Source organism: Salmo trutta, chromosome 12, assembly GCF_901001165.1.
Source record: "Salmo trutta chromosome 12, fSalTru1.1, whole genome shotgun sequence".
In the NCBI taxonomy this organism is placed as follows: domain Eukaryota; kingdom Metazoa; phylum Chordata; class Actinopteri; order Salmoniformes; family Salmonidae; genus Salmo; species Salmo trutta.
Window position 1 is genome coordinate 45,330,724 of NC_042968.1, and position 21,040 is coordinate 45,351,763.

The following is a 21,040-nucleotide window of genomic DNA, read 5'->3' on the forward strand; positions in this document are numbered from 1 at the left end:
CCTGTCTAATTCATCAGACCTGTCTAATTCATCAGACCTGTCTAATTCGTCATACCTGTCTAATTCCTCAGACCTGTCTAATTCATCAGACCTGTATAATTCTCACTTGAAACGTACTTTGTATGTTTAATAGGCTAAATGACACATCAGCTCTGCTGAATCATGTGGAGTTTTATAGGATGCCATCCAGAACCTAAAGCACAGCTCTTGTCATAAATTATAACACATGCTTAATTTATCAGACATTACTGTTAGAATTTTGAGGATTAATCTTGAAGAAGCCATGAGAAAAACAATGCACTGGTAGTTGACAGTCATCTCTGCACCAGAGAGAGAAAGAGACAGATGGGGGGGGGGCTGTTTATTACCGGCCAGTTTTTTAGGCACCATATGATCATCATCTGCTAAACAACATAAACTCACAATTTTTCTGTTGAGTCTCGTCATTATGTCTCTTCTCAGTGTGAAAAAGGACTGGTCAAAGAAACAAATGTATACTTCACGGACAGTTTATAAGAGAAAATGTCCTGTTTCAATGAAAAGATTGAGAGAAGAATTAAAATAGGTATAAATGAAAAGTATTGACAGAACTCACCTCTTCCACATTCAGGCTGGATCTGGCGCTCGTTTCTAAGAACTTGATGTCATAATCAATCGCCAACTGTGCAAATAAAACAGGCAAATTATGAAAAAAATGATGTTAATGATTAATGTTACAGATGTACTTTTAATCAAGAGCAGCCCCCATGCAACACATTCCAAGAGGCATAGCCAGAACGTATAGTGTGTTACCTTCTGTTACAAAGGAATTGTACTACATCATGAAGGGAGAACTGGGCTGCCTATGACAGACATAGATCATACTGTATATTATGAGTATGTCAAACATACAACTGGGAGTACATTTACACAAAGATACTATGAAGAGCAGTGTGGGGGTTTCATCAAAGATACTATGAAGAGCAGTGTGGGGGTTTCATCAAAGATACTATGAAGAGCAGCATGGGGGTTTCACCAAAGATACTATGAAGAGCAGTGTGGGGGTTTCACCAAAGATACTATGAAGAGCAGTGTGGGGGTTTCATCAAAGATACTATGAAGAGCAGTGTGGGGGTTTCATCAGATACTATGAAGAGCAGCATGGGGGTTTCACCAAAGATACTATGAAGAGCAGTGTGGGGGTTTCATCAAAGATACTATGAAGAGCAATGTGGGGGTTTCATCAAAGATACTATGAAGAGCAGCATGGGGGGTTTCACCAAAGATACTATGAAGAGCAGTGTGGGGGTTTCTCTTTTCTCTGACGTCATCACATTGTTTCCAACGCACCTGCAACAAGGCATCTCAGATGCGCCAGTGCTTATTTCAGACACACAGAGACCTTGAAAGCCTGAACTCTGACCTCCATACCTTTTCTCCTCGCTCTTTAGACACCTGTCTTTTGTCGTTCATGTCACACTTGTTTCCTAGAATCATCCTGTCCACATCAGAGCAGGCATGCTACAGACAGACAGAGGAGAAGACTGATTAATACTACAGAGAATGAGAAGACTGAGTATTGCTACAGACAGAATGAGAGAAGGCTGAGTATTGCTACAGACAGAATGAGAAGACTGAGTATTGCTACAGACAGAATGAGAAGACTGAGTATTGCTACAGACAGAATGAGAGAAGACTGAGTATTGCTACAGACAGAATGAGAGAAGGCTGAATATTGCTACAGACAGAATGAGAAGACAGAGTATTGCTACAGACAGAATGAAAAGACTGAGTATTGCTACAGACAGAATGAGAAGACTGAGTATTGCTACAGACAGAATGAGAAGACTGAGTATTGCTACAGAGAGAATGAGAAGACTGAGTATTGCTACAGACAGAATGAGAAGACTGAGTATTGCTACAGACAGAATGAGAAGACTGAGTATTGCTACAGAGAGAATGAGAAGACTGAGTATTGCTACAGACAGAATGAGAAGACTGAGTATTGCTACAGACAGAATGAGAAGACTGAGTATTGCTACAGAGAGAATGAGAAGACTGAGTATTGCTACAGACATGAAAATGGTTCCCTCCTACAGACAGTGAGTCAAGTGGGCGTGGCTTGCTACATAAAGCAGGCAGACAGGCATCGAGCGTTCGGTTACAGTTCGATTAAACGTTAGAAACGAGTGACCTAAGCGACTTTAAGCGTTGTATAATCGTCGGTGCCAGGCGTGTCGGTTCCACTATCTCAGAAACGCCAGGCCTCCTGGGCTTTACACGCACGTCTAGGGTTTACAGAGAATGGTGCAACAAAAAACATCCAGTCAGCGGCCGTCCTGTGGGTGGGAACAGCTCATTGATGAGAGAGGTTGAAGGAGAATGGCAAGAATCGTGCAAGCTAACAGGCGGGCCACAAACAGGCAAATAACGGAGCAGTACAACAGTGGTGTGCAGAACGGCATCTCGGAACGCACAATTCGTCAGTCCTTGTCACGGATGGGCTACTGCAGCAGACAACCACACACTGGGTTCCACTCCTATCAGCTAAAAACAAGAAGAAGCAGCACAAATGGGCACACAATCTCCAACACTGGACCGTGTCCAGGTCCGACTCAGTACTAGATGGGTGTACCTAATAAACAGGCCGTTGAGAGAGAGAGAGAGAGAGAGAGAGAGAGAGAGAGAGAGAGAGAGAGAGAGAGAGAGAGAGAGGGAGAGAGGGAGGGAGAGGTAGGTAGAGATAGGGAGAGAGAGAGATGTTAAAATTGACGTTTGGGTATAGAAGAACATATAATGTAAGAAGTAATGTCATAAGATGCAGTATATGTGTTTAATATACATCACATGTGGTCTATTCTGTGTTATGGAATGTGAGTTATCATATGTCATGCTGTCCAACATTTTGAGAGGACCAACGATGAAAGCTGACAAGATGCTTAAGTTATGGGACTGTGAGTCTAGTTTGGGATATCAAATATTAATTGGCATATCCATAAATTTAGATTTATTGTCTGACTTCTTCATATTCACTCGAAAAAACAAGTCTCGTCATCAAGCTTTTCATTTGACTCCCAAGTACACTGCTAGCATGCTGTACACCCACTGGGGAAATTGTAGATCAGTAAAGAGATGTAGAGACAGTCGTCTCCAGACATTACTCACCAGTCAGACCAAAATCTATCTGTCAGAGGTGAGCCTCAGGGAGCCACACTCACTGTCTGAGCTCTGTGCCAGAGTCAATACGCTTGACGACACATTATTACTGCTTTACATATTCACTCATTTTGGTTTTGTTGGTAGCCTCTGAAAAGTTGGGTCAGTCAGGGCCACCACACAGAGATGTCTTAGGGCCAGAAGTCAACATGGCGTCACGTCCCACACAATCTCACACGGTCCCCACAAGGAGATGTAGCTCTAACAACTGTATTAGGAAGGTTGTTATGAATGATACCGAAACGCACATAAAGGTGTTATGGCTGGTTTGGTAATGGTGTTATGACTGGTTTCATAATGGTGCTATGACTGGTTTCATAAAGGTGTTATTACTAGTTTCATAAAGGTGTTATGAATGGTTTCATAAAGAACCCCGCGGGACGGTTGAGCTAACGTAGGCTAATGTGATTAGCATGAGGTTGTAAGTAACAAGAAAATTTCCCAGGACATAGACATATCTGATATTGGCAGAAAGCTTAAATTGTTGTTAATCTAACTGCACTGTCCAATTTACAGTAGCTATTACAGTGAAATAATACCATGCTATTGTTTGAGGAGAGTGCACAGATACGAACTTGAAAATGTATTAATAAACCAATTAGGCACATTGTGGCAGTCTTGACCCAACATTTTGAACAGAAATGCAACAGTTCATTGGATCAGTCTAAAACTTTGCACATGCACTGCTGCCATCTAGTGGCCAAAATTGAGATTGCGTCTGGTCTGGAATAATACATTATGGCCTTTCTCTTGCATTGCAAAGATGATGGTAAAAAAAATACAAAGAATACACGTTTTTTTCTTTGTATTATCTTTTACCAGATGTACTGTGTTATATTCTCCTACATTAATTTAACATTTCCACAAACTTCCTTATTAAGGTGTTATGACTGGTTTCATAAAGGTGTTATGACTGGTTTCGTAAAGGTGCTATGACTGGTTTCGTAAAGGTGCTATGACTGGTTTTGTAAAGGTGTTATAACTGGTTTCGTAAAGGTGTTATGAATGCTTATCTATACTCCCTTTAAGTAAAATGTTAAAGATAGGATGTAGCTGCTCCTAATTCAACACCCAAACCCCCCCATATCCCCATAAACCCAATCTGGCACCACTGGCACCTCTGAGATTGGACGTATTCAGTTGAGGGTGGAACTACTTCCTGTGTTTCTATCCAAGGATACATAGAGGTGAAATAAATCAGCCGGGAGGAAAACGTTGTCCTAAATTCTTCCATCTCATTTAGAGTGAGAGGGACCTGGCGATTAGGAGAGTTCAAATGACGCCCCCAGGCAATAATGACTGTTTCCTGTGTGGTTGCACTGGGTACTGTAATAGATCCCAATAGGTCCTAATTTGGGATATTTCACCTAATGGCTTTCAAGTATGTCTCTTAGAACTGCTCCGAAAAACACACCATTAAGCCCTTCTCACGTACAGTACCATTCACAGTCTCCCACATCACATTGTTAATGTACACTACCATTCACAGCCTCCCACATCACATTGTTAATGTACACTACCATTCACAGCCTCCCACATCACATTGTTAATGTACACTACCATTCACAGTCTCCCACATCACATTGTTAATGTACACTACCATTCACAGTCTCCCACATCACATTGTTAATGTACACTACCATTCACAGTCTCCCACATCACATTGTTAAGGTACACTACCATTCACAGTCTCCCACATCACATTGTTAATGTACAGTACCATTCACAGCCTCCCACATCACATTGTTAATGTACACGACCATTCACAGTCTCCCACATCACATTGTTAATGTACACTACCATTCACAGTCTCCCACATCACATTGTTAATGTACACTACCATTCACAGCCTCCCACATCACATTGTTAATGTACACTACCATTCACAGTCTCCCACATCACATTGTTAATGTACACTACCATTCACAGTCTCCCACATCACATTGTTAAGGTACACTACCATTCACAGTCTCCCACATCACATTGTTAATGTACAGTACCATTCACAGCCTCCCACATCACATTGTTAATGTACACTACCATTCACAGCCTCCCACATCACATTGTTATTAATGTACACTACCATTCACAGTCTCCCACATCACATTGTTAATGTACACTACCATTCACAGTCTCCCACATCACATTGTTAATGTACACTACCATTCACAGTCTCCCACATCACATTGTTAATGTACACTACCATTCACAGTCTCCCACATCACATTGTTAATGTACACTACCATTCACAGTCTCCCACATCACATTGTTAATGTACACTACCATTCACAGTCTCCCACATCACATTGTTAAGGTACACTACCATTCACAGTCTCCCACATCACATTGTTAATGTACACTACCATTCACAGTCTCCCACATCACATTGTTATTAATGTACACTACCATTCACAGCCTCCCACATCACATTGTTAATGTACACTACCATTCACAGCCTCCCACATCACATTGTTAATGTACACTACCATTCACAGTCTCCCACATCACATTGTTAATGTACACTACCATTCACAGCCTCCCACATCACATTGTTAATGTACACTACCATTCACAGTCTCCCACATCACATTGTTAATGTACACTACCATTCACAGCCTCCCACATCACATTGTTAATGTACACTACCATTCACAGTCTCCCACATCACATTGTTAATGTACACTACCATTCACAGCCTCCCACGTTACATTGTTAATGTATACTACCATTCACAGCCTCCCACATCACATTGTTAATGTACAGTACAGTTTTGTTTACCAATTACCAAGTGTTCCAATCCATACCTACTGTATTAAGGTTGGCAATATGTTCATTTTCCAGTTTTTTCTTGGTTTACTTTCTTTGCTAACAGGTAAGAAAATAAACCTCTGCATCCCCATGTTCTATCGAGCCACCGGTGGCTGAATGTCTTGATTTCATGGGTTTCAGGTAAAAAAAGATTGGGTCTTGGCTGTGTAGAGCAGCGCCTCCTGAAAATAGAATTCAAATTTCAAGCCACATTAAGCTATTGATATGGCTGTGAGGCTGGGGAAATGTCTTTGGTTAGTCCCGTCTCCGTGCCGACAGTCTCCGCGCCGACTGTCTCCACGTGTCCCTCCCCAACTCCCTAAGCCTATATCATTTCATGGCCGTCTAAAAGGTGCAGCTAGCTCAGAAGAACAGGAGGCCGATCCCCTGGGTGTGTGGCCCATCTCCTGGCTGTGCACCACGGTGAAGTGACAACGTCACATCAGCTTTAGCGGTGGATTACTATCCTGCTGCTGACACAACTCAGACTCATGTCTGTGCCGTGCATAAAGAAGCCCTCTGCTGGGTTTGTGAGTCATGTTTTAGAGTCAGAGAGATGAGATGTAGAGCTATTTTTTCTGCTGGGTTTGTGACTCAGCTTTTTGAGTCAGAGAGATGAGATGCAGAGTTATATTCTCTGCTGGGTTTGTAAGTCATCTTTTAGAGTCAGAGAGATGAGATGTAGTTATTTTCTCTGCTGGGTTTATGAGTCATCTTTTAGAGTCAGAGAGATGAGATGTAGAGCTATTTTCTCTGCTGGGTTTGTAAGTCATCTTTTAGAGTCAGAGAGATGAGATGTATTTATATTCTCTGCTGGGTTTGTAAGTCATCTTTTAGTCAGAGAGATGAGATGCAGAGTTATATTCTCTGCTGGGTTTGTGAGTCATCTTTTAGAGTCAGAGAGATGAGATGCAGAGTTATATTCTCTGCTGGGTTTGTAAGTCATCTTTTAGAGTCAGAGAGATGAGATGTAGTTATTTTCTCTGCTGGGTTTGTGAGTCATCTTTTAGAGTCAGAGAGATGAGATGCAGAGTTATATTCTCTGCTGGGTTTGTAAGTCATCTTTTAGAGTCAGAGAGATGAGATGCAGAGTTATTTTCGTTTTTATTCATTACTGAAAAAAACACTTGAAACCTTTATTACATATTTTTATTACATATACATTATTACATATACATTATTACAAGTCTTCCCTCTGCTGCTAGAAACAGGAACTATGAACAGACACATCAGGAGAAAACACTTCACAACCCTTAGCAGCAGCACCAAATGTCTGAGCCAACAACGTAACATGTATTTACATATTGAGGCCAGAATTCATTCACTGCGTACAGGCCTATACCTTAGGATGAACCATTCAACTAAAGTCTTATGGAGATGTTTTATATTCAAGGCTTCACTTGTTTACATGCTGAATGGTGTCAGCCAAACCCAACTGTGCATTCATGTGGAATATCTTCAGTTGACCCATGGTAGCAGGATTGAAACAATGATGTTACTTCACCCTCATAATAAATAGAGGATTGCTGTGGTTTTCTTCATAATCTGGAGAAGAGATAGAGAGCCTCAGAGGAGACATTAATAGATTAGCAGAACCTCTTGACGGATGAAGCCTATGAGTCGTCTGACTATACTGAGTGAAGACTGAAGCCTATAAGTCGTCTGACTATACTGAGTGAAGGCTGAAGCCTATAAGTCGTCTGACTATACTGAGTGAAGGATGAAGCCTATGAGTCTTCTGACTATACTGAGTGAAGACTGAAGCCTATAAGTCGTCTGACTATACTGAGTGAAGGATGAAGCCTATGAGTCTTCTGACTATACTGAGTGAAGACTGAAGCCTATAAGTCTTCTGACTATACTGAGTGAAGACTGAAGCCTATGAGTCTTCTGACTATACTGAGTGAAGACTGAAGCCTATAAGTCGTCTGACTATACTGAGTGAAGGATGAAGCCTATGAGTCTTCTGACTATACTGAGTGAAGACTGAAGCCTATGAGTCGTCTGACTATACTGAGTGAAGACTGAAGCCTATAAGTCATCTGACTATACTGAGTGAAGGATGAAGCCTATGAGTCTTCTGACTATACTGAGTGAAGGATGAAGCCTATGAGTCTTCTGACTATACTGAGTGAAGACTGAAGCCTATGAGTCTTCTGACTATACTGAGTGAAGGATGAAGCCTATGAGTCTTCTGACTATACTGAGTGAAGACTGAAGCCTATGAGTCTTCTGTCTATACTGAGTGAAGACTGAAGCCTATGAGTCTTCTGACTATACTGAGTGAAGACTGAAGCCTATGAGTCTTTTGACTATACTGAGTGAAGACTGAAGCCTATGAGTCTTCTGACTATACTGAGTGAAGACTGAAGCCTATGAGTCGTCTGACTATACTGAGTGAAGACTGAAGCCTATAAGTCATCTGACTATACTGAGTGAAGACTGAAGCCTATGAGTCGTCTGACTATACTGAGTGAAGGCTGAAGCCTATGAGTCTTCTGACTATACTGAGTGAAGACTGAAGCCTATGAGTCTTCTGACTATACTGAGTGAAGACTGAAGCCTATGAGTCGTCTGACTATACTGAGTGAAGGCTGAAGCCTATGAGTCGTCTGACTATACTGAGTGAAGGCTGAAGCCTATGAGTCGTCTGACTATACTGAGTGAAGACTGAAGCCTATGAGTCTTTTGACTATACTGAGTGAAGACTGAAGCCTATGAGTCGTCTGACTATACTGAGTGAAGACTGAAGCCTATGAGTCGTCTGACTATACTGAGTGAAGGCGGCAAAAGTTTGTCAAGCAGATAAACATCAAACAAACAGATTTGACAAGAGACATAGTGTTTTTATGAAGTCCCTGGTTAGATATCTGAGAATCAACCTTCCATAATCCACACAGTAGTAGACTATAATCAAAGCACAGGTCACTGCCTTCAGTCCACATGTTTCTGCAACAACAACAAGTCTTTTTCAGAGGGGTTAAATGGAGCCTTCAGGGGATGTCTCACTGAGCAGGAGGTAGATGTTTTATTAAGTCAATGACATGAGGTGCATCACCAGCACAAAAGAGAACAGAAATAGTTTGAATTCATATGAGCTTTAAAAGCTTTTTGTCTATGGGTAGAATGAGCAGTGCCAATCTAAAAGTGTGTTGTCTGTGGGTAAAATGAGCAGTGCCAATCTAAAAGTGTGTTGTCTGTGGGTAGAATGAGCAGTGCCAATCTAAAAGTGTGTTGTCTGTGGGTAGAATGAGCAGTGCCAATCTAAAAGCTAATTCTCATCTATGGCTGGTGACCTTTGGGAACCCTTCATTCCGAAGCTGGCTGGTGTGTAGGTTACATTGAATAGATGAATCCCCCCACCCATAGTTGTTGACTCTGAAGAGAACATGGCCTGCCTATTATCATCACAATGTCCTGCTCTGCACAGCCTTATGGAAATTCTGACTCACAATGACTCCTCATTACTTGTGGACATGCTTTTTAATACAACTGTGAGTGTAAAAATGACAGCCATTTTAATAAGTGACTGCTACGTGTCAAGGCCCTAGGATCTTCTAAAGAGTTGTTTAACGGTGAATGTGGATTATTACCATCTCCATCTTTTTTTCAGTATGACGTTCATATTGTCATCTGCAACGATTTATAAATATATATATAGTACCAGTCAAAAGGTTGGACACACCTTCTCACTCTCTGTTGGGTTTGTGAGTCAGCCAAGAGTGTGCAAAGCTGTCATCAAGTCAAAGGGTGGCTACTTTGAAGAATCTAAAATATAACATGTATTTTTATTTGTTTAACACTTTTCTTGGTTACTGCATGATTCCATATGTGTTATTTTATAGTTTTGATGTCTTCACTATTATTCTACAATTAAGAAAATAGTAAAAATAAATAAAGAAAAACCCTTGAATGAGTAGGTGTGTCCAAACTTTTGACTGGTACTGTATATTTGATATAATCAGGATGATGACCGTGATTTCAGTAAATTATAATAAGATGACAGTATAGTAACCATGGCCCCAGGCCTCTATAAACCATGTAGCGGGAGAGTGCCCCAGGCCTCTATAAACCATGTAGTGGGAGAGTGCCCCAGGGCTCTATAAACCATGTAGCAGGAGAGTGCCCCCGGCCTCTATAAACCATGTACAGGGAGAGTGCCCCAGGTCTCTATAAACCACGTACTGGGAGAGTGCCCCAGGACTCTATAAACCATGTACCGGGAGAGAGCCCCAGGACTCTATAAACCATGTACCGGGAGAGTTCCCCAGGCCTCTATAAACCATGTACCGGGAGAGAGCCCCAGGCCTCTATAAACCATGTACCGGGAGAGTGCCCAAGGCCTCTATAAACCATGCACTGGGAGAGTGCCCAAGGCCTCTATAAACCATGTACCGGGAGAGTGCCCCAGGCCTCTATAAACCATGTACTGGGAGAGTGCCCCAGGCCTCTATAAACCATGTACCTGCAGAGTGCCTGGGAGTAGTTGGGAGTGGGAGTTGCCACATCTGTCTGAGATGGACTAAACTGGCAAGTTACTGGAGTTTATGGGCTTAAGCCATCAGTGTAGCAGTGTGGAATAAAAGCATCTCAGAGGGAAAACAGGTGCCTAACTCTCTCTCTCATTCTCACACTTCTTTCTCTGTCTCGTTCTCAACCCCGCCCCCCATATCCTCTCTCTCTTCTAGTCCCTCAATCTCTCATCTCTCACCACAGACAGGACAGGGCTGATTCCACGCCAGAGTGGGAGGACCACTTCTACTCCACAGCACAAGACAGACACAAACGTGCATATCTCTCCATGCACAGCATGTCTCGTATGGAACCACATTTGATCCGGCCCAGTGCTAAAACACGTTTCTACGGCAACAGCGTCAAGCCGAGCACCAATACTTTAGAGCTGCATGTTGTTGTCTACAGCGATAGTGGATTTCACTGAGCCTTCAATTCTGCATGTTGTTGTCTACAGCGATAGTGGATTTCACAGAGCCTTTAATTCTGCATGTTGTTGTCTACAGCGATAGTGGATTTCACAGAGCCTTCAATTCTACATGTTGTTGTCTACAGAGATAGTGGATTTCACAGAGCCTTTAATTCTGCATGTTGTTGTCTACAGCGATAGTAGATTTCACTGAGCCTTTAATTCTGCATGTTGTTGTCTACAGAGATAGTGGATTTCACAGAGCCTTTAATTCTGCATGTTGTTGTCTACAGAGATAGTGGATTTCACAGAGCCTTTAATTCTGCATGTTGTTGTCTACAGCGATAGTGGATTTCACAGAGCCTTTAATTCTGCATGTTGTTGTCTACAGAGATAGTGGATTTCACAGAGCCTTTAATTCTGCATGTTGTTGTCTACAGTGATAGCGGATTTCACAGAGCCTTCAATTCTGCATGTTGTTGTCTACAGAGATAGCGGATTTCACAGAGCCTTTAATTCTGCATGTTGTTGTCTATAGCGATAGTCGATTTCACAGAGCCTTTAATTCTGCATGTTGTTGTCTACAGCGATAGTGGATTTCACAGAGCCTTTAATTCTGCATGTTGTTGTCTACAGAGATAGTGGATTTCACAGAGCCTTTAATTCTGCATGTTGTTGTCTACAGTGATAGCGGATTTCACAGAGCCTTCAATTCTGCATGTTGTTGTCTACAGAGATAGTAGATTACACCGAGCCTTTAATTCTGCATGTTGTTGTCTACAGAGATAGTGGATTTCACAGAGCCTTTAATTCTGCATGTTGTTGTCAACAGTGATAGCAGATTTCACAGAGCCTTTAATTCTGCATGTTGTTGTCTACAGAGATAGTGGATTCCTGTGGTGGAGGATTTTGACTTGGGTCAATGTTGAGATCAATGCATTTAAAAGTACAGCTAAAAGGGTTAACGATACTGTATCTGCACTGTAAGTAAAGCAAATGGTTAAAGATACCGAATCTGCACTGTTAGCAAAGCAGAGAAGTTAACTTTTTGTTCTACATTATGTCTTCTGTGGGGTTAGCAACCTCATGTCACTGCTTGGGTATGGCAAAGCTAAATTCAGACACCAAATTCTATTACTATGAAAGTGCTGACATAGCAAATTGCCAGAACTTTAGAGGCAGTGAACTATCATTGACACAGTTCTGTGTTGTTAGAACTGCTGTAGCAATCTGTTAGTGAGTCGTATTGTTAGTAGTGCCAACCCTAAACTATTTACTTCTGTTCAGTCAAGGTTTGGGTCGACTTGGTAGGATTGTTTCTTTCTTAAATTCATACCCAAACAGTCTACTGTGTGTCTAATAAACCCAATCTTATTTCTGACAGAGCATAGTTCCTTGGGCAGAACACAAATCAAAGCAGGTGAGGCCCAAATGCCAAACATAGCATGCAGATGTTCTATACTATACACATGGTTCAATATCACACTATCAGCTTCTCCAATATGTACTATGACTAAATGACTAACCTTTTACTACAGGAGTAAAATGAGATATACGTCTTGACATCCACCTGTGCCCAATGTGATATGAAGTTGAAATGGGTTGGTAAGAGAAAGGTATGAGAATATGATGTCTGAATGTGAATCCTTCCCTGGAACGTGCTGAACATATCTCTCATCAAAGTGTTTCTCTACTTGGTTGTCTACCTTGTGTACTGTAGTACTAGGAGTAGGGACATGTAATGCTGTGTGTGTGTGTGTGTGTGTGTGTGTGTGTGTGTGTGTGTGTGTGTGTGTGTGTGTGTGTGTGTGTGTGTGTGTGTGTGTGAAGAGGTTGTTTCAACATCAATGGCTTAATGTACAAGAAGTGCAAAAGATGTCACTTTGCCCCAAAGAGCCACAGAAATAGGTCAGTCCCCCACCTGGAAGATCAAAGAGTCACCTGATCTGATAGAAGAGATCCGTCTTTCATCTTTCCACCAGCTAAAGGTAGTTCTGTCAGAGCAATCATTGATATTCTGATTTGGTTGAACAGATAAGAATAGACCCTGCCAACCACTATATTACCTTCAGGGCTGAGAGTCGTCCTGTGGCCTCATCTATTGTGTACGTTGACTGTAATGGAGGGGGGGAGAAGGAGAAGAATACTTTCTTGTCCATTTTCCTTACAGTTCACAGAAATGTGTATTTCTGCTTGTAATGCAATGCTAGTCTGGAATAATGGTAAGATAGACTGCTTCCTTTGCCTTGGAGCGGTCTATAGTAGGTATACATATTTGAGGTGTGGCTAGGGATGTAGGCCAACAGGTAGTGGTTGTATGGTACTTATGTCTGTTGTCTTCCATTGGTTGAGAAAAAGACCAATGGCATCATTCAGTTTTAAGTGATGTCATTATACTATAGTGCAACACAAGGCAGAAGCCCTGGGTGCACAGCGTCTGTGATGTTGTTTATAATTCATGGATAATACTGTTTTGTTTTAGCACATTAATCTATTTTCACCTGGTACATACTGAGTCATCATTTATGATGGTGGTTAACATGAAACTAAATATGGAAACAGCTATAGAGAAGCAAAGGTGTTATTACGAATCCCCGAGCTGACAAGGTACAAATCTGTCGTTCTGCCCCTGAACAAGGCAGTTAACCCACTGTCCCTAGGCCGTCATTGAAAATAAGAATTTGTTCTTAACTGACTTGCCTAGTTAAAAAAATAAAAAAATAAATAACGCTATGAAATGTCAGCCACTGCCACTACATGCCCTACTCCATGTTACCACACGGGGGCGCTAAACGTAAATACATTTAGACCAGAGATAGGTAAACAAGAGCAGTAGGCTGTGTGGACTGATTAGTGCTCTCTTTCACTATTGATTCACTGATTCAGTCTGAAACCATTTCAAAATAGAGGCTCATCGATTTTAGATTTAATATGATTTAGAATATGTAAAAAGATTTGGTATTCTGATTGGTTGAACGTCATCCAATCGCTGACTAACTGGAGTTGCATAATGCCCCTTATTATATGTGGGGGGGAGACTGTTTAATGAAGGCAAGTGCAGACTGATTCCAAGTGCAGACTGATTCAAGGCTTCAAGGACAGAAGGAAGGGAGTTTCTGGATAGAAATCCACTAACGATCACTCTATAGTTAAATGTCACAAACTTTCATTGACACAGGCAGGATCACGATGGAAGAGTGCTCACAGCATTGATCTGAAATATACTGAGTGCACCACGAATGGATTGTGTCAGAGAGTTTTTACATGAACAGAAAGAGGTATCGATGTGAGCATGACGCAATGAACAATGTGACGTCATCACAAGCCTGTTAACGCAGTGTTTGATTTTGATTTTAGGTGGGCATTAGAGTGAAACACAGAACTAGAAATAGATAATAAAACTAGTCTACCACAGACTGTCTCCTGCTGTGCCAGATACATACTACAGTATACTGTTGGAATATTCATATCAAAATCATTTCTTACAGATAGGAAGGGTTCAAAGGACGATGTTTATTTGGGCAATAATGGGTGCAAATAAAAACTATTATTTAAAAAAGAAAAAACGGGTCATTACGTGTTACAAATAGAACAAAAATGTCCCAAAAAGTTTTTAATCTCAGGGGTCAATCCCATCCCTTTTAGTGAGATATCAAATGTAGCCAATTGTTATTATTAAAGGAGCAATATGCAGAAATCACTCCACCATTTCCTGGGTACAAAAATTTCAATAAATAGTTCACCTAATTTCAGTTTAAGTGATGAAACAAGCAATGTAAAGTGTAGAGAATCATTGTACCATCTAAACCACTGTGAAATATATTTTCAATAACCAAAAATATTGTATTTCCAGCTGTTTGAAGCTGGTGTGGAAAACCGAAAGCAAAAGAGGCAAAAACAAAACTTAAGAACGGGAAGTATAGAAATAGCACACATAGAACAAATCTACAGCGTCTTATACTTGCTTTCAATTAATGAATGACAGCTCTATAACTCATATTTCCCGCGTGGCTCAGTTGGTAGAGCATGGTGTTTGCAATGCCAGGGTGGTGGGTTCGATTCCCACGTGGGACCAGTACAGAGAAAAAAAAGTATGAAATGTATGCATTCACTACTGTAAATTGCTGTGGATAAGAGCGTCTGCTAAATGACTAAAATGTGAATTTGGTCGGGTTGCCCAAAACGTTACATATAGCATCTTCGATAAACCCTTAAAGTTGAACTTTTTCAGCAGCACGTGTGTCAATATATAGCAACACCCAGTGGAATCATTTTTATGATCTTAAGTCCTTATTGATTCAAAGAGAGGTCTATGGTTCATGCTGAGTTTTTGATGCACAAGAGGGTCATTCAAAAGTCATAGAAATAATCTAGTGCAAGAAAAGTGTAAACAGAAAGATCACACGCTACCTCGTCGACTTCCCTGTGGCTCAGTTGGTAGAGCATGGTGTTTGCAACGCCAGGGTTGTGGGTTTGATTCCCACGGGGGGCCAGTATGAAAAAATAAAAAATAAAAAATGTATGCATTCACTACTGTAAGTCACTCTGGATAAGAGCATCTGCTAAATGACTAAAATGTAAATGTCAATTCCCATGGAGAACCATATACTCTACTTGAATGTATTAATATATAGCAATTTTCTATTTTAGTTAACCTCTTTTATCATTGAGATAAAATCCCTTTTGCCTACGTTGAAAAGATGTTGTGTACCTTTAGCATGCATGATGTAAATAGGTCTATGGTCCAAATAAGATGAATCTTTGTGACTGTAGGCTACGTGCGAGTGTGCAACAATAACTGGTCTTTGTGAATAGGCCTATTATCTGAAATTACAGTACCCTTATTGTATATTTTGTATTAATATCCTTTACTGAACCAGAGAAGTCACATTGTGATACGGATCTCTATTTCAAGTGAGCCCTGGCCCAGATAGCAGCACAGTGCCTTCAGAATGTATTCATACCTCTTGGCTCATTCCACATTTTGGTGTGTTACAGCATAAATTTAAAATGGAATGAATAGATCTTTTCTCTCTCACACAACTACACACAATACCCTATAATGACAAAGTGAAAACATGTTTTTAGAAATGTATGCAAATTTATTGAAAATGAAATACATAAATATCTAATTTACATAAGTATTCTCACCCTTAAGTCAATACATGTTAGAATCACCTTTGGCAGCGATTACAGCTGCAAGTCTTTCTGGGTAAGTCTTTAAGAGCTTTGCACACCTGAATTGTACAATATTTGTTGGCTGTTGATCATTGCTAGACAGCCATTCTTAAGTCTTGACATATATTTTGAAGCCGATTTAAGTCAAAACTGTAACTAGGCCACTCAGGAACATTCAATATCGTCTTGGTAAGTAACTCTAGTGTATATTTGGCCGTGTGTTTTGGGTTATTGTCCTGCTGAAAGGTGAATTTGTCTCCCAGTGTCTGTTGGAAATCAGACTGAACCAGGTTTTCCTCTAGGATTTTGCATGTCCTTAGCTCTATTCCATTTATTTTGATCCTAAAAAAAACTCCATAGTCCTTGCCGATGACAAGCATACCCATAACATGATGCAGCCACCACCATGCTTGAAAATATGAAAAATAGTACTCAGTGATGTGGTGTGTTGGATTTAACCCAAACATAACACTTTGTGTTCAGGACAAAAGTTACTTTCTTTGCCACATTTTTTGCAGTTTTACTTTAGTGCCGTATTGCAAACAGGATGCATGTTTTTGAACATTTGTATTTTGTACAGTCGTCCTTCTTTTCACTCTGTCATTTAGGTTAGTATTGTGGAGTCACTACAATGTTTTTGTAGTCCCATGTGGCTCAGTTGGTAGAGCATGGTGTTTGCAATGCCAGGGTTGTGGGTTTGATTCCCACGGGGGACCAGTATGGAGAAAAAAAAATGAAAAAAAAAAAGTATGAAATGTATGCATTCACTACTGTAAGTTGCTCTGGATAAGAGGGTCTGCTAAATGACTTAAATGTAATGTTGTTGATCCATCCTCAGTTTTCTGTAAAACTCTGTAACTGTTTTAAAGTTGCCATAATTCCTGAGCGGTTTCCTTCCTCTCGGGCAACTGAGTAGGAAGGTCGTCTGTATCTTTGTAGTGACTGGGCTTATTGATTTAACCTATTGATACACTATCCAAAGTGTAATTAATAACTTCACCATGCTCAAAGGGATATTCAATGTCTGCTTTTTATTTAAATTTGACCCATTTACCATTAGATGTCCTTCTTTGCAAGGCATTGGAAAACCTCCCTGGTCTTTGTGGTTGAATCTGTGTTTGAAATTCACTGCTTGACTGAGGGACCTTACAGACAATTGTATGTGTTGGGTACAGAGATGAGGTAGTCATTAAAAAATCATGTTAAACACTATTAAATGCACACAGACTGAGTCCAAGCAACGTATTATGTGACTTGTTCCGCACATTTTTACTCCTGAACATAGTTAACCTTGGCATAACAAAGGGGTGGAATACTTATTGACTCAAGACATTTCAGCTTCACATTTTTTTATTAATTTGTTTTAAAAAAATCTGAAAACATAGTTCCACTTTGACATTATGGGGTATTGTGTGTTGACCAGTGATACAACATTTCAAATGAATCCATTTTAAATTCAGGCTGTAAGAACAACAAAATGTGGAAAAAGTCAAGGGGAGTGAATACCTTCTGAAGACACTGTACATGACCCAGAACACATCACAACATATAACATAACAATGAACGGGAGTTAAGACAGTGCAAAGTGCTTAAAAGAGTTTAAAAGAGCAGGTTTTAAAAACATGTGCAATCTGTGGTCAACAAACCTCCAATCTGGTATTAAAAATCAATCAGAATAAAATTCTAGTTTTAACTCCTTTTGCAAAGTGTTCCAAGATTATGCAAAGTGTACATTGATCAAAATATGAATTCTACAGGACCTTTCAAATGTCCTAGAACATTGAAAAAGAATAACAGCAACAGAAACATGAGTTAATTAAAACACACAATACAAAAATAAAATAAAAGGAATGGCTTAGCTTGAGAATGTGTTTGGGCTCATGACATCGGACTACAGATTGTGTTTGGGCTCATGACATCGGACTAGAGATTGTGTTTGGGCTCATGACATCGGACTAGAGATTGTGTTTGGGCTCATGACATCGGACTAGAGATTGTGTTTGGGCTCATGACATCGGACTAGAGATTGTGTTTGGGCTCATGACATTGGGCTTCAGATTGTGTTTGGGCTCATGACATTGGGCTTCAGATTGTGTTTGGGCTCATGACATTGGGCTTCAAATTGTGTTTGGGCTCATGACATTGGGCTTCAGATTGTGTTTGGGCTCATGACATTGGGCTTCATATTGTGTTTGGGCTCATGACATTGGGCTTCAGATTGTGTTTGGGCTCATGACATTGGGTTTCAGAATGTGTTTGGGCTCATGACATTGGGCTTCAGAATGTGTTTGGGCTCATGACATTGGGCTTCAGATTGTGTTTGGGCTCATGACATTGGGCTTCAGATTGTGTTTGGGCTCATGACATTGGGCTTCAGATTGTGTTTGGGCTCATGACATTGGACTAGAGATTGTGTTTGGGCTCATGACATTGGGCTTCAGATTGTGTTTGGGCTCATGACATTGGACTAGAGATTGTGTTTGGGCTCATGACATTGGGCTTCAGATTGTGTTTGGGCTCATGACATTGGACTAGAGATTGTGTTTGGGCTCATGACATTGGGCTTCAGATTGTGTTTGGGCTCATGACATTGGGCTTCAGATTGTGTTTGGGCTCATGACATTGGACTAGAGATTGTGTTTGGGCTCATGACATTGGACTAGAGATTGTGTTTGGGCTCATGACATTGGGCTTCAGATTGTGTTTGGGCTCATGACATTGGACTAGAGATTGTGTTTGGGCTCATGACATTGGGCTTCAGATTGTGTTTGGGCTCATGACATTGGACTAGAGATTGTGTTTGGGCTCATGACATTGGGCTTCAGATTGTGTTTGGGCTCATGACATTGGACTAGAGATTGTGTTTGGGCTCATGACATTGGACTAGAGATTGTGTTTGGGCTCATGACATTGGACTAGAGATTGTGTTTGGGCTCATGACATTGGGCTTCAGATTGTGTTTGGGCTCATGACATTGGACTAGAGATTGTGTTTGGGCTCATGACATTGGGCTTCAGATTGTGTTTGGGCTCATGACATTGGACTAGAGATTGTGTTTGGGCTCATGACATTGGGCTTCAGATTGTGTTTGGGCTCATGACATTGGACTAGAGATTGTGTTTGGGCTCATGACATTGGGCTTCAGATTGTGTTTGGGCTCATGACATTGGACTAGAGATTGTGTTTGGGCTCATGACATTGGGCTTCAGATTGTGTTTGGGCTCATGACATTGGACTAGAGATTGTGTTTGGGCTCATGACATTGGACTAGAGATTGTGTTTGGGCTCATGTTATTAGGTTACATTTCTTGAAATAGGAAAGGGTATTCTCAGTGGTGGAAAAAGTACCCAATTGTCATACTTGAGTAAAAGTATAGATACCTTGACAGAAAGTTACTCAAGTAAAAATAAAATTCTACCACTAAAATATTACTTGAGTAAAAACCTAAAAGTATTTGGTTCTAAATATACTTAAGTATCAAAAGTACATGTAATTGCTAAAATATACTTAAGTATCAAAAGTACATGTAATTGCTAAAATATACTTAAGAATCAAAAGTACATGTAATTGCTAAAATATACTTAAGTATCAAAAATAAAAGTAGAAGAAGTATAAATAATTTCAAATTCCTTATTTTAAGCAAAGCAGACAGCACTATTTTCTTGTTTTTAAAATGTATGTATAGCCAGGGGCAGACTCCAACACTCAGACATCAATAACAAAAGATGCATTTGTGTTTAGTGAGTCTACCAGATAAGGGGCTGTAGAGATGACCAGGCATGTTCTCTTGATAAGTGTGTGAATTGGACACTTTTTCTGTCCTGCTAAGCGTTCAAAATGTAACAAGTACTTTTGGATGTCAGGTCAAATGTATGTTGTAAAAAGTACATTATTTTCTTTATGAACGTAGTGAAGTAAAAGTAAAAGTTGTCAAAAATATAAATAGTAAAGTAAAGTACACATACCCCCAAAAATGACTTAAGTAGTACTTTAAAGTATTTTTACTTAAGTACTTTACACCACTGAGTATTCTAGGCCATATATTCTATGAAAGGGTCTCACATAAAGCAGTTAACCAAATAGCTACCTGGACTATCTGCATTGACCCTTTTTGCAATAACTCTTGTGACTTGTCACATACGCTGCTGCTACTATTTATTACGTATCATGTTGCCTAGTCACTTTACCCTTACCTATATGTTAGCGGAGGCTGGTGACTTGAAAAATTTAGGAGGATGGAAGACGCACACTATAGGCGCGGAACGCACAAAGACGACAAAGAGTGTTTAAAAAATCATCAAAGACAAATGATTTTAAACTAAAGCATTTAATAAAGACATTTATAGTACAATATTGTAAGGAAGGGGAATGAGAGGGCTACTTACAGTGTTGGGAAGGGATCACAACAGTGACTGAATGAGGGTATGAAGCAAGAGTTGAGGTGTTCAGAGGCTTGACTTCAGGACAGGATTTCACTGGGAAGATAAAAACTACAAGACAACAGACTACACAGTTAGACAAAAGAGGTAAGAATGAGTTAGTCCAAGCAAGGAGTAAAATCATTGATGTGTAATAATGTGATAGTGTTTGTGATTGACTCTACATACAGTAATGAGAGAAAATTGATAGGGGGACTCACAGTGCTTGGAGGGGAAACACTCAATGTGCCAGTGGATGACCGGGCACATGAGACGTGGCTTCAGTTCATGTCAGGAGAGAGTTGACAATGGTAGTAGAGTGGAGTAGTCATCACCTCTTAATCAGGGAACAGGAGGGGATTTAGCTGTAAATACAAATTGGCAGATAGATTCCACTACAGTTGCACCATTGTAGGTTTGAATAACAAGTTTCTCCATGAAGTTAAACTCAGATATCTCAAAATTCACAAAGTTAAATAGACTGTGCATCTCGCCCACTTGACACATCAAAGTACCTGA

The 21,040-nt window shown here is 40.4% G+C and overlaps 1 long non-coding RNA gene across 1 annotated transcript; it reads right to left on the bottom strand.

Moving 5' to 3' along the window:
• Nucleotides 1–20,270: 20,270 nt before the first annotated feature.
• On the bottom strand, nt 20,271–20,782 carry LOC115203633 (uncharacterized). The gene is made up of 3 exons (XR_003880214.1): nt 20,743–20,782; nt 20,489–20,593; nt 20,271–20,352 (listed from the first exon to the last, which is right to left on the bottom strand). It is a non-coding gene; the product is annotated as an uncharacterized LOC115203633 (long non-coding RNA).
• Nucleotides 20,783–21,040: the final 258 nt, after the last annotated feature.